We start from the raw sequence: 14,122 nt of genomic DNA on the forward strand, positions 1-14,122 counted from the left end.
TATTGCGATTTACAATACTCTAACGATAGATTTCATGTATATAATGTTAAAAGACAAATCATACACCAGTGTATATATCCTTTTCCCTCCACTACCTTTGTCTATGATCTTGTGCACGCAGACACACACATAGATACACACACACACACACACACACGTACACACACACTACTCCAGACATTATAAGCTCAGTCATTTGGAACACTCAGGGAATACTCCTGACTGTGCTTAGAACCACCCATACATATGGGCTGTTGGAAATGAAACCCATATCAGTTACAAGAAAATCAATTATATTACTCCACAATTTGTAATCCAGATAAAGTGGCCAGTAGATATTATAACTTCATCCAGAATACAAAGAAAATTTCTTTAGTATCCAGGTTAATATTAGTATTTGGATACTAAACATGCAGTGTTTACTTGGTAAAGATGATCTCCCAATTTATTATACAATGTTTGAATATCAGAAACTTAGAGTTACTTTTCATTAACATTTTCTCTGTGTATGTCTCTGTCTCTTAGACCTCAGTGTTGTTTTGTAGGTATTGGAGCTTGAGGAAGCTGAGCAAAATATCTAATACAGAATATGATGGCTGTTGCTTTGGTAAATGATAATTGTTCTTTTACTTTAATTCAGGTCCCATGTTTTCAATCATGAGCAATTAACTTATAGCAAGCTAACTAGTTAATTTACAAGGAAATGAAAATCTTAAAACTTTTACTGTTCAGAATAAATTAATAATATATGTAATACATTATTTATGTCCTCAAAATAAATCAATTATACATATCATTGTTTTCAGGAAAAATATCTAGCAACATAATTTTTTTATACATATATCAACTTGGCTCAGTGTTGAGACTAGTGGTGTAGATAGTAAATTCTATTTTAGCATTTGACTCATTTTTAGAATGGGACATATTTACTTTTTGATCAATATATTTTCATATCTTAACTCCTTGTTCACAAATATAGAATGAAGGTTCTTTTAAATTGCAAGTTCTTAATAAAATATTTTATCTTTCCTCTGGTGGTATTTACAGGTTGTGCAATTTTTCTTTTGCCTATTGTATTTATTATGGGCATGAGCATTAAGAGGATATTGTATTGTTGGAAGTATTGTATACAATGCTCATCCCATGCTTTTAAATATAGTTCAGATGTTCAAGGAAATATATTTTAGTGTTCAGAGGTATTTCTATGTGCATAAAACTGCAATAATTCACTAAAAATGATATGACATTGGGTCTCAGCTTTAAAGGGAAAATACAGTATATTACTCCACCAACTACTATCAGAGATAGCAATATAAGGTACAATATAACTGCTTTCTATTTTTTTCTGAAATTTAATTTTACTTGGGAGCAAAGCAAAGGAGTGTAAAGGGAAGAAATTATGGATGGTGATTAAAACGAAACAAAGACACTAGATAAAGGAAAAAATTCTAGATATTGTTCATTTATCCATTTCAACTTTAATTTAATAGTCATTCACTTTTTATCAGTAAGACATACAAATAGGACACCAAACTTTCTTACGTCATTCCCTATCTTGTTAATATAAAAATTCTTTATTTCATTTTTAAAAATTTAAACAGGTAGTAGAAGAAATGAAGTTCCTTAGTTTTATGTTAATGATTAGATTGATTTTAAAAAGGTCTATAGACTATGCATTTATATTTTTCAAAATGACTCAACTTTGAGTTGCCAAGAAAATGATATCCAGTACATTATGTACTATTTTTTTTTTTTTCTATTGGACCACAACCAACAGTACTAATGGATTACTCCTGGCTTTGCTTTCCTGCCTGTTGATCCTTGAAAGGCCATAGGAGATGCCTGTGGTGTGCAAGACAAATACCTTATCTACTGGACTATCTCTCCTACTTGACTCCAAAAAGAAGTATTCAATAGTTATTTAGAACAGAATTATCTAAGTCATAATCATTAGCATCTATGTGTTTGTAGTATAGGACCAGTAATATAGGAACTTAAAGTTTTGCACAAAATATATTTCTTTATATTAATCTTCTGTAATCATAATAAAATTTGTAAATTTTAACAATTTAAAAATTTAATTGATGCTTGAAATATCCTAATTATTTCAGAATGACATGATAAATAAAATCAATACCTGGCTTATAGTTCAATATCTCCAGGTCATAATAGTATTCTTATAGGTTTTCACAAAGGCCTAAATAATAGCTCCCCATTTAAGTCAATCTTGGGGACTGACCAAGGATGAACAGGTTAGTCATATTAATAAAGGTGTTATTATTTTATCTGTCACATCAAAGTTATTCAGTCTTGGCTAATGTGAAGATGCAAAGATCGTGTGAGTATGATAAGCTGGACACGTTCTCAGGCTTTTTATATGGTAGGAATGGCCTAGCACGCAGGTGTCCATCATGTCATTCTTTAAGGTTAAAAGAAAAACTAATTTCCAGGTTATTTCCTTAACATTGAAAGCAGAAACCAGATAGTGGTCACAGATCTAAACATTTCTTGTTTCCAATAGCAGAGATGTTTACAGTTCATCTTTGAGATAACCTGCCTTTAGTTCTCTCTGAAATTTGCAGGTAACAACTATTAACATTAGAATACTCTTTCCAGTTAACCAATCTTTTTGTTTTTTTTCTTGTTTTTTGTTTTTTTGTTTTTGTTTTGTTTTTGGGCCACACCCGGCATTGCTCAGGGGTTACTCCTGGCTGTCTGCTCAGAAATAGCTCCTGGCAGGCACGGGGGACCATATGGGACACCAGGATTTGAACCAACCACCTTTGGTCCTGGATTGGCTGCTTGCAAGGCAAACGCCGCTGTGCTATCCATCCGGGCCCCTAACCAATCTTTTTGGATTCTCCACTAAAAGTGTGTTTGGGGTTACTCCCCCAAATTATTCTCTAGTCTTACTGTGTTTTTGCTAATCACCAAGTTTGTTAAAAGAAAACCGTTTGGTAAAGTAAGGGTGGTCAGAAAATTGTTTTAGAAACATTCCTCTTATTTTCCCTCCAGAAATCAGGTTCTAGTTTTACAGAGACCTCTATTAGATATAGCACTCAGATTTTTGTTGTTGTTTTTGGGTCACACCCAGCAGGCAGTGTTTAGGAGTAATTTCTGGCTCCGCCCTCAGGAATCACTCTCGGCAGGCTTGAGGACCATATGAGATGCCAGTATAAACTTGGGTCAGTCACGTGAAAGGCAATATCGTTCAGATATTAAACTGTCTGGGGGAGTGATTATATATCTTTTCTTTGAAGGCACACATCCTAAAATTATTATTAGCAAAATTGTGTCAAGAAAAATTCTGAGTGTTGGCTCTCATTCTTGCCTATTTATAGTCTTCCTCATATGCTGAATAGTTCCTAAAGCAACACTAACATTTAAAAGACATTGTAGGAGAAAAACGCAGAATGGTCTCACTCATCTATGGGTTTTAAGAAAAACGAAAGACATTCTTGCAATAATAATTTTCAGACACAAAAGAGAAAAGAGCTGGAAGTTACAGCTCACCACAGGAAGCTCACCACAAAGAGTGATGAGTTTAGTTAGAGAAATAACTACATTTTGAACTGTCCTAATAATGAGAATGTATGAGGGAATTGGAGAGCCTGTTTAGAGTACAGGCGGGGGTCAGTGGGGAGGAGGGAGACTTGGGACATTGGTGATGGGAATGTTGCACTGGTGATGGGTGGTGTTCTTTACATGACTGAAACCCAAACACAATCATGTATGTAATCAAGGTGTTTAAATAAAAAAAAAAAAAGGAACTCAAAAAAAAAAAAAAGACATTGTAGGAATGCCCAGAGACAATAGATATAAGGGCTGGAAAGACAGGATCACGATATGGTGCTCACCACAAAGAGTGGCGAGTGCAGTTAGAGAAATAACTACTGGACAACACTGATGCACTTTAATGCATGCAAAGAAATTAAGGCCAAAACCTTTTGGAGAATTGTATATAAACCATCCCCAAAAGCAATTCAAGGTTTATTCTTTCAAACCACTGTTTCCTTTGGGCATGTATTTTGCTGGCTGGCTTGCTTTTAAGCTCTTGTTTTCTCTCTGAAGCATGTATTTGTCTTGTTCTCTATCCTCACTATTAAGTACACATCTCTCAATAAAATCTATCTTGTGCATCCTCCAAAAATTATTGTTATTTTTTACAAAATAATGCCTATGCTTAAATTAGAGCTGACTTTACTTTCACACAAATATAAATTCCTCACTCCATCCAAATGGATGCCCAAGAACTAGGACAGTGGGACCTATTCTTGTTCTGTGCAAAAAATGTCTGAATCAGATGCACCTTGACTCTACTCTTGAGGCTGGACTTGAGCACCCATGGTTTAGAGGTGCTCAGAGGTAACTAAGGTGAATCAAACAGAGATGGGATTACTCTTTTCTCAAGGCTACCTCCATTGGTATAAAGTTTACAAACCACCTGAACAAGTCCATTATAAATAAAGATCTGACTTAAAAAACAGTACATATGATTTGGTTGCCTTTTTATATATAAAATGATAAAAGTACTAGATTTCAAATAGTCTCCAAATATATAATCAAGTTCACAAAATATATGAAAGATGTATATATTGAAATCTAGATCACTCCTGTCAGGCTAGAGTGTTTGGGGTATTAAAGTCAGTTTGGCACATGCGAGACAAGCACCCTACCTTCAGTACTACCATTCAGTAAAAATGTAAGATGACCATTTTTGCATATGGTCCAGAATAAGAGAAATTTCTTCATGCTAGAAAAGTGCAGCAAAGTAAGCCAATGAACTCTGGTTGACTTAAGGAGAGGATTTATGAAGACAATAGCAAATATGACAGAACAGTCTTAAATGACTTCTATGATTTTAAACTGTGTATATAGGTTCTACATAAAAGTATTCTATGAGAACAGATTAATATTAGCAACTAAATATTGACTTACAGTGGAACTAGAGAAGTTGCTGTCTTGAACCAAAGATGATTTTGTGACATGAACAAATTACCTTAGTTCTTTCTGGTATTATCTAATTAAATAAATCCATCTCCCAATTTGACTGATAAAAATAATTATTTGAACTCATTATTCAAACAGATTTAATAATTATTCTTCTTTTACTCTAAAGAGAATTTTGTCTAATCATATGTTATATAATTGTTCTATATGAGTTGTATCAAACCATAAATCTGAGTGAGTTTCATTATATATTGTATTCATTTGAGAATGACTATTAAGAATTTGGCTCCAACACATCTTGCAATTGCAGTTCTATAAATTATCACTATACAGTATGAGATTCTCAATACTTAGTCAATGTATGGTATTCTGTACAACAATTTTTTGAAGGGGAGCCATACCTGGTGATGCTCAGAGGTTATTCCTATCTATGCGCTGAGAAATAGTGTTTGACTTGGCGAACCATATGGGATGCTGGGGATCGAACCAAGGTTCATCCTGGGTCAGCCACATGCAAGGCAAATGCCCTACCAGTGTGCTATTGCTCCAGTCCCTATACAACAATTTTTAAACAAATGATTCCACATGACATATAAGGAAATGATTGATAATATTAGAAAATAGAGGGACTGCAAATAGTAGGTTGAAGTCTTTATTTTTAGAGATATAATAATTTGAATTAAATTCTCAACTTCATAAACCAAGCTTATTTTCTCATAAGGTACATACTCTTAAAAGTTTATTTTTATCTTTAGATCATATTTTATTTAAATAAAAATGACTCAAGCACCATACACAGGAATACTGTGGTATGAAATATATATAAAATACAAATATATGAGAATTGTTCTTAGCAACATAGTTTGCACTTGCTACTTTTAAATCATTAATATATTAGTCTAGAAGTGAATGTATTACAATGAAAAATATTTTATTTAACATCATATTGTTAAAAGGCAAGCTGAATCACTGTTTTAGAAAATATTGTTGTCTATATTATACAATAGTTTTTCTTGGTATCTAATATATAGCAAAAATATCTATGTCTATAAAAATAGTAATAGAATTGAGGGCCAGGGGAAAGGTATTTCTCTACTATGTATACTAACCTATTCTTAAAATATTTTTTCCAGTCTCTTCATCCAAGTTCTTATATATACATATACATATATCTACATATATATATATAAGTTTTATTAATTCAAGAGATGAGTGATTTTACCAGTAGATTCAATAACTATACCATACAACCCAGATGGTGAACCTGTTACAGGATTATTTCAAAGCTTTTGCAAAATTCAGAGAAGCAAGTAACAAAGGGTCTATGGGGAACCAGGGTACATAACACATCTTAAATAAATGTACTCTTGGAAATATTTTGTCAAATGATAAAACAATAAGAACTGCTACAGTGTTTATACTCAAAATGCTGAACTCTGAAAAATAAAGTTCTGTTATATACGAATAGCCAAAAATAGACAAGCTGATGAAATGCCTTCGCGCACAAAGTCATAGCAGCATTTTAGATATAGTGAAAGAAAAAAGAAAAGGAGGATTTGTTTTGACCAGAATACAAGAGCCACCCACTGAGTTCGAGAAACTATTAACCCAATACTCATCAGATAAGGGGTTAATATAAAAAATATACAAGGCACTGACAGAAATTTACAAGAAAAAAACATCTAACCCCATCAAAAAATGGGGAGAAGAAATGAACAGACACTTTGACAAAAAAGAAATACAAATGGCTAAAAGGCACAGGAAAAAATGCTCCACATCACTAATCATCAGGGAGATGCAAATTAAAACAACTATAAGGACCATCTCACACCACAGAGATTGGCACACATCAGGAAGAATGAGAACAAGCAGTTCTGGCAGGGATGTGGAGAGAAAGGAACTCTTATTCACTACTTGTGAGAATGCCGTCTGGTCCAACCTTTGTGGAAAGCGATATGGAGATTTTTTTCCAAAAGCTGGAAGTTGAGCTCCCATACTATCCAGCTATACCACTCGTAGGGATATATCCTAAGAACACAAAAATACAATACAAAAATCTCTTTATCACACCTATATTCATAGCAGCATTATTTACAATAGCCAGACTCTGGAAACAGTGTATATGCCCCTCAATAGATAAATGGTTAATAAAATTATGGTATATATACACAATGGAATATTATGCAGCCATCAGAAGAGATGAAGTCATGAAATTTTCTTATACATGGATGTATATGGAATCTATTTTGCTGAGTGAAATAAGTCAGAGAGAGGAGGAGAGAGAGAGAGAGAGAGATAAACACAGAATGGTCTCCCTCATCTATGGGTTTTGAGAAAAATGAAAATCATTTGTGTAATGATTCTCAGAGACAAAATGGAGGACTGAAGGGTCCAGTTCCCGACATGAAGCTCACCACAGAGATCGTTTAGTGCAGTCACAGAAATAATTACACTAAGAACTATCATAACAAAATGTGACTGAATGAGAAAAGTAGAAAGCCTGTCTAGAGTACAGGCCGGTGTGGGGTGGGGAGGAAGGACACTTGGGATATTGATCATGGGAATGTTGCACTGATTATATATATAAAATCAAAAAAGAAAAGAAAAGATAAGGCTGTTGCAAATCAGCCCCTGAAGAGGTTGACTAATGGAGGGATGGAGGATGAGGTCTTTCCTCTCCACGGAGCACACGTCTGCCACCCTGTCCAGCCAACGGTTCTGAGGTGAAACGGCGGGTAAACAGCTCGCAGAGAGTCAGGCTTGTGGAAATATTAGCTTTATTCGGTGGACAAGACTGAAGTTTAAAGACTCAGCATAAGTTCCAGCCAAAAGCCTCTTGTCTTCCATAGACCCTTGTTTTTATCCCCCAGAATCAGGTACCACCCTAGGGTGGGGGCAGAATGCCAGGTCACACCCTAGGGTAGGGCACAATCACCGATCAGGGTAGGGTCAGTAACATAATAATCCCCTAAAATATTTACACACACAACATAAGGCCTTTCAATTCTTACCACAGGCTGTGTTCTTTACACTGAATAGAAAGAGGAGGTACAGTAAATGCACCCCTTATACACCTCAACACAGGCCCTTTGCCTGGTTTGTATTGTGAATTGGGGAACAAAAAATAAAAGGAGGCTATTTTACTCTCCAAAATTTTTTAATTCTAATAAACATATGTGCATTTAAAAATATAAAAATTGTACTTTGAGTCTGTTGAAATACTATAGTGGTAAATAAAGGCACTTGCCTTGAATATGTTCAAGCCTTGTGTGATCACCAGAGTGCAAATGTTCCTCTTGCATATACAGAAGTGATTATTGAGCAAAGAAACAAGTTCTGAGTATATTTAGACATCACCCAATCTTCACCTCAAATTATATATATATGAAACATTTAATTATAGGCTTGTTTATTAAATAAACATAAAACATGCACATATATTTTTATCACAATATATGAATTACAAATACTGTTAAAACAAAAATTTTTTAAAGTTGGGGCCTGAGAAATAACATGGAGGTAAGTCGTTTACCTTACATGCAGAAGGTCAGTAGTTTGAATCCCGGCATCCCATATGGTCCCCTGAGCCTGCCAAGAGCGATTTCTGAGCATAGAGCCAGGGGTAACTTCTGAGAACAGTGACCCAAAAACCAAAAAGTAAAAAAATAAAAAATAATGAAAAAAATTGTAAAGCAAAATTAATTATAGAAAAATTTAATCATTATAACTCAACATTTTATTTTATACATTGATATATAAATAAATGTTTGCAGATAAATATAATGTATTCATGTAAAGATAATACATCATAATTCTGTGGAATTATTTCAGATGTATAAAATACTTTTTTACTCAAAACACAAATTAAAATTAATGATACATAGAGTCGACATTAAGCTTGTTATTTTTAGTCAGTGCTAGCCTGTACTTAGAAAAATTAAAGAAATCTAGAGATTCAATGGTCAATTAATTAATATAAAATAACACTAATGATTTTATGCTGTAGAATTTAATGCCACTTAGTCTATTAATAACATTGTCAATTCAAACATTTTTTAGGTCAAAGTAAAACCGTATTTTCATTAGACAGTAAGTGCCTTTTAACCTCTCCATCTTCTATAACCATTAACCTCTGTTCAATTTTTATTATTTTACTATTTACATAATTAAATTATATAATGTAATTATTATATTAATACAAAACAGAAGAAAACATGATTATATAAATCAGTGTAAAAAGAGCATTTAATAACTTTCCATAGACCTCAGGTAGATCACATACCCTGCATGTATGCTCTGTATGATGCTCTGGGTTCAATTTTGGCAATTACACAAAGAAAAATTATTTTATAAAATTTCAGCTCCAAATCAAAATCATTTCTTTAAAAATAAAAACCCAACTCAACAACATATTTCCTTTTTTTTTTTTTACTTTTATTTGAAGACAAAGATGCAAAGAAAGGACAAGGTAATGTTACAGTGGGAAGACAATCACCCATAAACAGAATTCTCAAAAATTCCCTTCTTATACTTTGATTTTGAAATTTCAACCAAAAAAAAAAAATTAAGAAAAATAAAACAAAACACATGCACATTTACTTTGTCCCTCAAGTTCCCAGATTGTAGCACACTACAACGTTTCTTAGCAGTACCAAAGCAATCTAAAACCACAAAATCTATGTAACTCCTTTGACATTAAAGGCTAACGCATTATTGATACAGTTGATTATAATACATCATTTTATCAAGGATGAGTCAAAGGAGCACAGCAAAGACAGTGTTAGTGTGACAATTGTTTGCATAGGCCCAGCAAAATATAGGGGACATAGGAAGGAAAAGCCTTGGCCTACATAAGAAGACCTTACCCCTGAAGCTTCCCTGCACAAGACCAACTCTAGGCTCCAGGCATACCAGGCTGTCCAACCCAAGTCATGTCTGTTGTACCAATACACTTCTATTCTTCACACAGTCACTGTTGTTGGTGTCAGGTTTCTGCAGCCACGGATCCTGGAATATGTCCATAACACACAGCAAAGTCAGGATGAGGCGGAGCATCTCCCAATTTCACTCATAATTAGAGAGTGATGCAGAGTGCTCAGTCCTGAAAGCAGGTAATTGTTATTGTTAAGTTCTCTGGGTGTTAAAAGAAAGTTTCTATTGAATAGAAAGCATGTTAGGAAGGAAAGAAAGAAGCCAGAGAAGAAAGGAAGAGAAAGGGCGCAACAAAGAGAGACAAAGAAAGGAAGAAAAGTAGAAAGAGATGAATAAGAAAAAATAAAAAAGGAAGGGAGGGAAAAAAGGAAGGAAGGAAGAAAAAGAAGAAAGAAAAGAATAAATAAAAGGAAGAAAGTAGAATGAAAGAGATAAAGAAAAAGTTGAGAAATAGAAAGGAAGACAGGAACAAAGGAAGGAAGAAAAGAACAAGGAAGGAAAATAGAAAGAAGAAAGGAAGGAGGAAGGAAGAAAATAAACAATTAAATAAAAAGTATCTTTGAAATATCTGGTTTGCATTGCCAAGCTGGTATAAATGGTTCTTGTCCTTGAGACATCTGAGCACTGCTTTGGGAGACCCTCTACAATAAGCCTAACACTATCAAAATGTGATTTACATGCTGAAAACTACAAAACACCAATAAATTATGTCTTAAAATAAATGAAAAAAACTGGGGATTAAATAATGCACTAGTGAAAATTTTCCCTTGAGTTTTATACATAACTTAAAATCTATTAAATGTGATCAGAAAGTTTGTGAATATAATATTAGTTTATAGCTCATATTTAAAGTAAAATATTTAAAACAATTTTAATTATTTTGAAAAACCAATGAAGTAATAAATTCATCTGCCTGCTACAAGTTTTATTTTATGGGCACAAAAATAAATCACTATATTCTGGTTTACATAGAAGAATAGAGATTCCAATCAATAGAATTTAGAGAACCTAGAAACAGCCACATAATTTTATCAATAATTTTTTTCAATGCTTCAGAAACAATTTAATTGAAAAGGATATCCATTTTAACAAGAGGCTGAACAATTAGAAATTCAGAAAAAATAAGCAAACTAAACTTGAATAAAATTTTACATCTTATTCAATCTCAAATGTAATACTAGATAATATAAATTGTAAATTTATAAAATATTAAAACTGAAATATAAAATGAATCAGTAAAAGTATAGTCTATTCGAAGAAATATTTATAGTATAGACTTAATACAATTTTTTTGGGGGGTGGCATACCTGGTGGCACTCAGGGTTTTCCTCCTGGTTCTGCTTTCATAAATCCCTCCTGGCAGGCTCCAGGGACCATATAGGATGCCGGGGATTCAACCCAGGTTTATCCTGGGTTGGCAGTTTTTAAAGCAAATGCCATACACTTTGCTGTCACTCTAGCCCCATTAAAACAATTAAAATTTTTTTGATTCCTGGAAGAATCTATTAAAAGAGTGAAAAAATAGCTATTAGTTTTGGGAAAAATTTTAATAAGCTTTATTATTAATTTTGTTAAAGGATGGAAACACTAGTTATAGACTAGGGCAAACTAATGGCAGCATATCCAACAAAGGATTAGCATTTAGAATACATAAAAGGGTGTGGGCTAGAGTGGTGGCACAAGTGGTAGGGCATTTGCCTTGCATGTGCTAACCTAGGATGGACCACGGTTTGATCCAATGGCGTCCCACATGGTCCCCCAAGCCAACAGCGATTTCTGAGTGCATAGCCAGGAGTAAACCCTGAGTGTCACCAGGTGTGGCCCAAAACAGAAAAAAAAAAGAAAAGAATATATAAAAGGTTGTCAAAATTCAAAATTCAACAATATAATAACAATCCATTTTGAAGGTAGAAAAATTTTAAAAGTCTTAGGGGTTCTCTTTCAACATGGCAGGGTTAGAACTCATTATTTTAAGTTAGTGGTCTCCCATATAATAATGAGTGTCAATGTTTCTTTGATCTCTGACAACCCAACCCCTACCCTCTCTTCAGAGACAAAAACATGATGGAGGGTCATTTCACCAAAATAAAATGACATGAGATGTTCAATGTCTTTAGGGAATTATTCACAGTGAAAATGTGTATGTAACTGCCACAGGATAGCATTACTTATATATAATATGAAAAAAAATAAAAGAAACATATAGTGATAACAGTAATTTCTGCTGAGGAAGCAGGCAAATTAGGTATTTAAAATCTAGTGTAGGTAATTGCCCTTAGGAAAGTAATGGACAGGACCAGAGCAATAATACAGTGAGTAGGGCACTTATCTTGCATCTGCTGCCCAGGTTCACAATTACCAAACCCCTTATGGTTCTCCAAAGCCACTAAAAGTGTTCCATAAGCACAAAGTCAGAAGTAAGTCTAGTCAGCTACTGGGTATAGCCCCAAAATAAACCTAAACACAAAATGCAGTGTAAAAGAGTATGGTCAGTCTGGTAAAACAATTTGCAAGAGTTACTATTTGGCATTAAATAGGTACAAGTGTTAATAAATGCAAAGCACTCAATAAATTTTTATATACTGATGCTCAAATAACCCATTTACTGTAGGTGTGTATGTGTGTGTGTAAAAAAAGTTTAAAATTGTTAGCAGAAGTTAAGGATATAAACATAGAAGGCAGTAAGAGGCATAGCTTTTAGAATAAGAGTATAATTTTAATGTGTCCCTGTGGACATTATGGCTGGAATGTTATACAAAGTATTTTGATGTAATATGTGCTACTGTAAATATTTTTATTTGTAGTATATTTTCACTAGGAGAAAATACATGATTAGAATACATGGGATTTATGTATCATTTATTAAAACTAACTATGAATCTATACTTATCTAACTATATAGATATAAATAAATATATTAAAAAGTGACAATGCAAAAATTTTAGCCACAAACAAAAGGTCAAATAAAAACTATAAAATAACTTATCTCATCAATGTGAGATAAATTTGACAAATTTGCTTAATTTTTATCAGAGAAATTTAAAATATCAGGAAATTTTAACAGGAAATTAAAAATCTTAAATCTCACTATACTAGTTGTTTACATACATATAAAGACTTAAAAGGCACATAATATTAAATTTTTGACTATAAGAGCCTATTCTTCAGTGTTCAGGGTCAAATCCTTACTATGCTTAGAGGTTACTGCAGCCAGTGCTCAAGGGACAATGACGTAAAGAATAGTAAAACTGGGTTTCTTGCATACAACATACACGGTTGAGTCAAATATACATATCATGCATGCAAACATACAGTCTAACACGTTGAGTCATCTCTTTAGTCTTCTGAATATTGTATTTAGGAGTTGGAACAACTAGATATTTCCTAAATTTATAACTAATATTAGTAAAATACTATTTAAAATATTCATTCCCCTGTTCTTCAAAACTCTGGTAAAAATGAACAGTTAAAAATTTATAGACATTCCTTTAAAACTCAAAATTCAGTGAACAGAGAAAATAAGGAGAAAACACTGAACATGAAGAATTGCTTAAAAAGCAATAGAGTTATATTTGCTATGTGAAATAATGAGAGAGGTTGTAGCTCATACAGATTAAGTCTAGAAATGTTTGCATTTTCAAAGAAATAAAATGAGATTAGAAAGCAATGGTCAGAACTGAAGAAATATGAAATACCAAAAAATGAACAACAAAACACCTTAGCAACTATTAGCATGTGAAAATCAGAAAAGAGAAAGAAACCGGCATGTTAAAATTAAGAAGAGAACCAAAATAGAAATTCACTAAGCAACTCAAGTGCATAGAAGGTATTGGGAATTGCAATAAATATTATGTTAGAAGATCAATGCAGCATGAAAGATGGAAACAATGCTTTCATAACTTGAATTTTGCAAAAGAATATGCAATTTTATTTTTAATGAAATACAACAACAATAAAAAGATGGCTTAAACCTGTCATTCTGAATGTATTCATAACACATCTTCTTTGGAAAATGCGTAGAATTATCTGGAAATACATTTGCCAGTTTTAGTCAAAGAGAAAAGCACTATTTACTTTTATGTGTTTCTTGGTATTTGGAAAAAAAAACTGCCCCTTAGATTTCTGGCCACCTCATTTTCATTCATAGTTTTGAGATCAGAAAAAGTCTTTATGTGGTCCTTCAATGCTTTTTTCTCCTAATATTCATATAAATAAAAATGTGTATGTTAATATATATTTA

General features: G+C 33.1%; 1 non-coding gene across 1 annotated transcript; it reads left to right on the plus strand.

Annotated features, from left to right (window-relative positions):
• The first annotated feature begins 7,944 nt into the window (after positions 1-7,944).
• On the plus strand, positions 7,945-8,073 carry LOC126010183 (small nucleolar RNA SNORA51). Its single transcript, XR_007496311.1, has one exon. It is a non-coding gene; the product is annotated as a small nucleolar RNA SNORA51 (small nucleolar RNA).
• Positions 8,074-14,122: the final 6,049 nt, after the last annotated feature.

This window comes from Suncus etruscus, chromosome 5 (assembly GCF_024139225.1).
Source record: "Suncus etruscus isolate mSunEtr1 chromosome 5, mSunEtr1.pri.cur, whole genome shotgun sequence".
NCBI lineage: Eukaryota > Metazoa > Chordata > Mammalia > Eulipotyphla > Soricidae > Suncus > Suncus etruscus.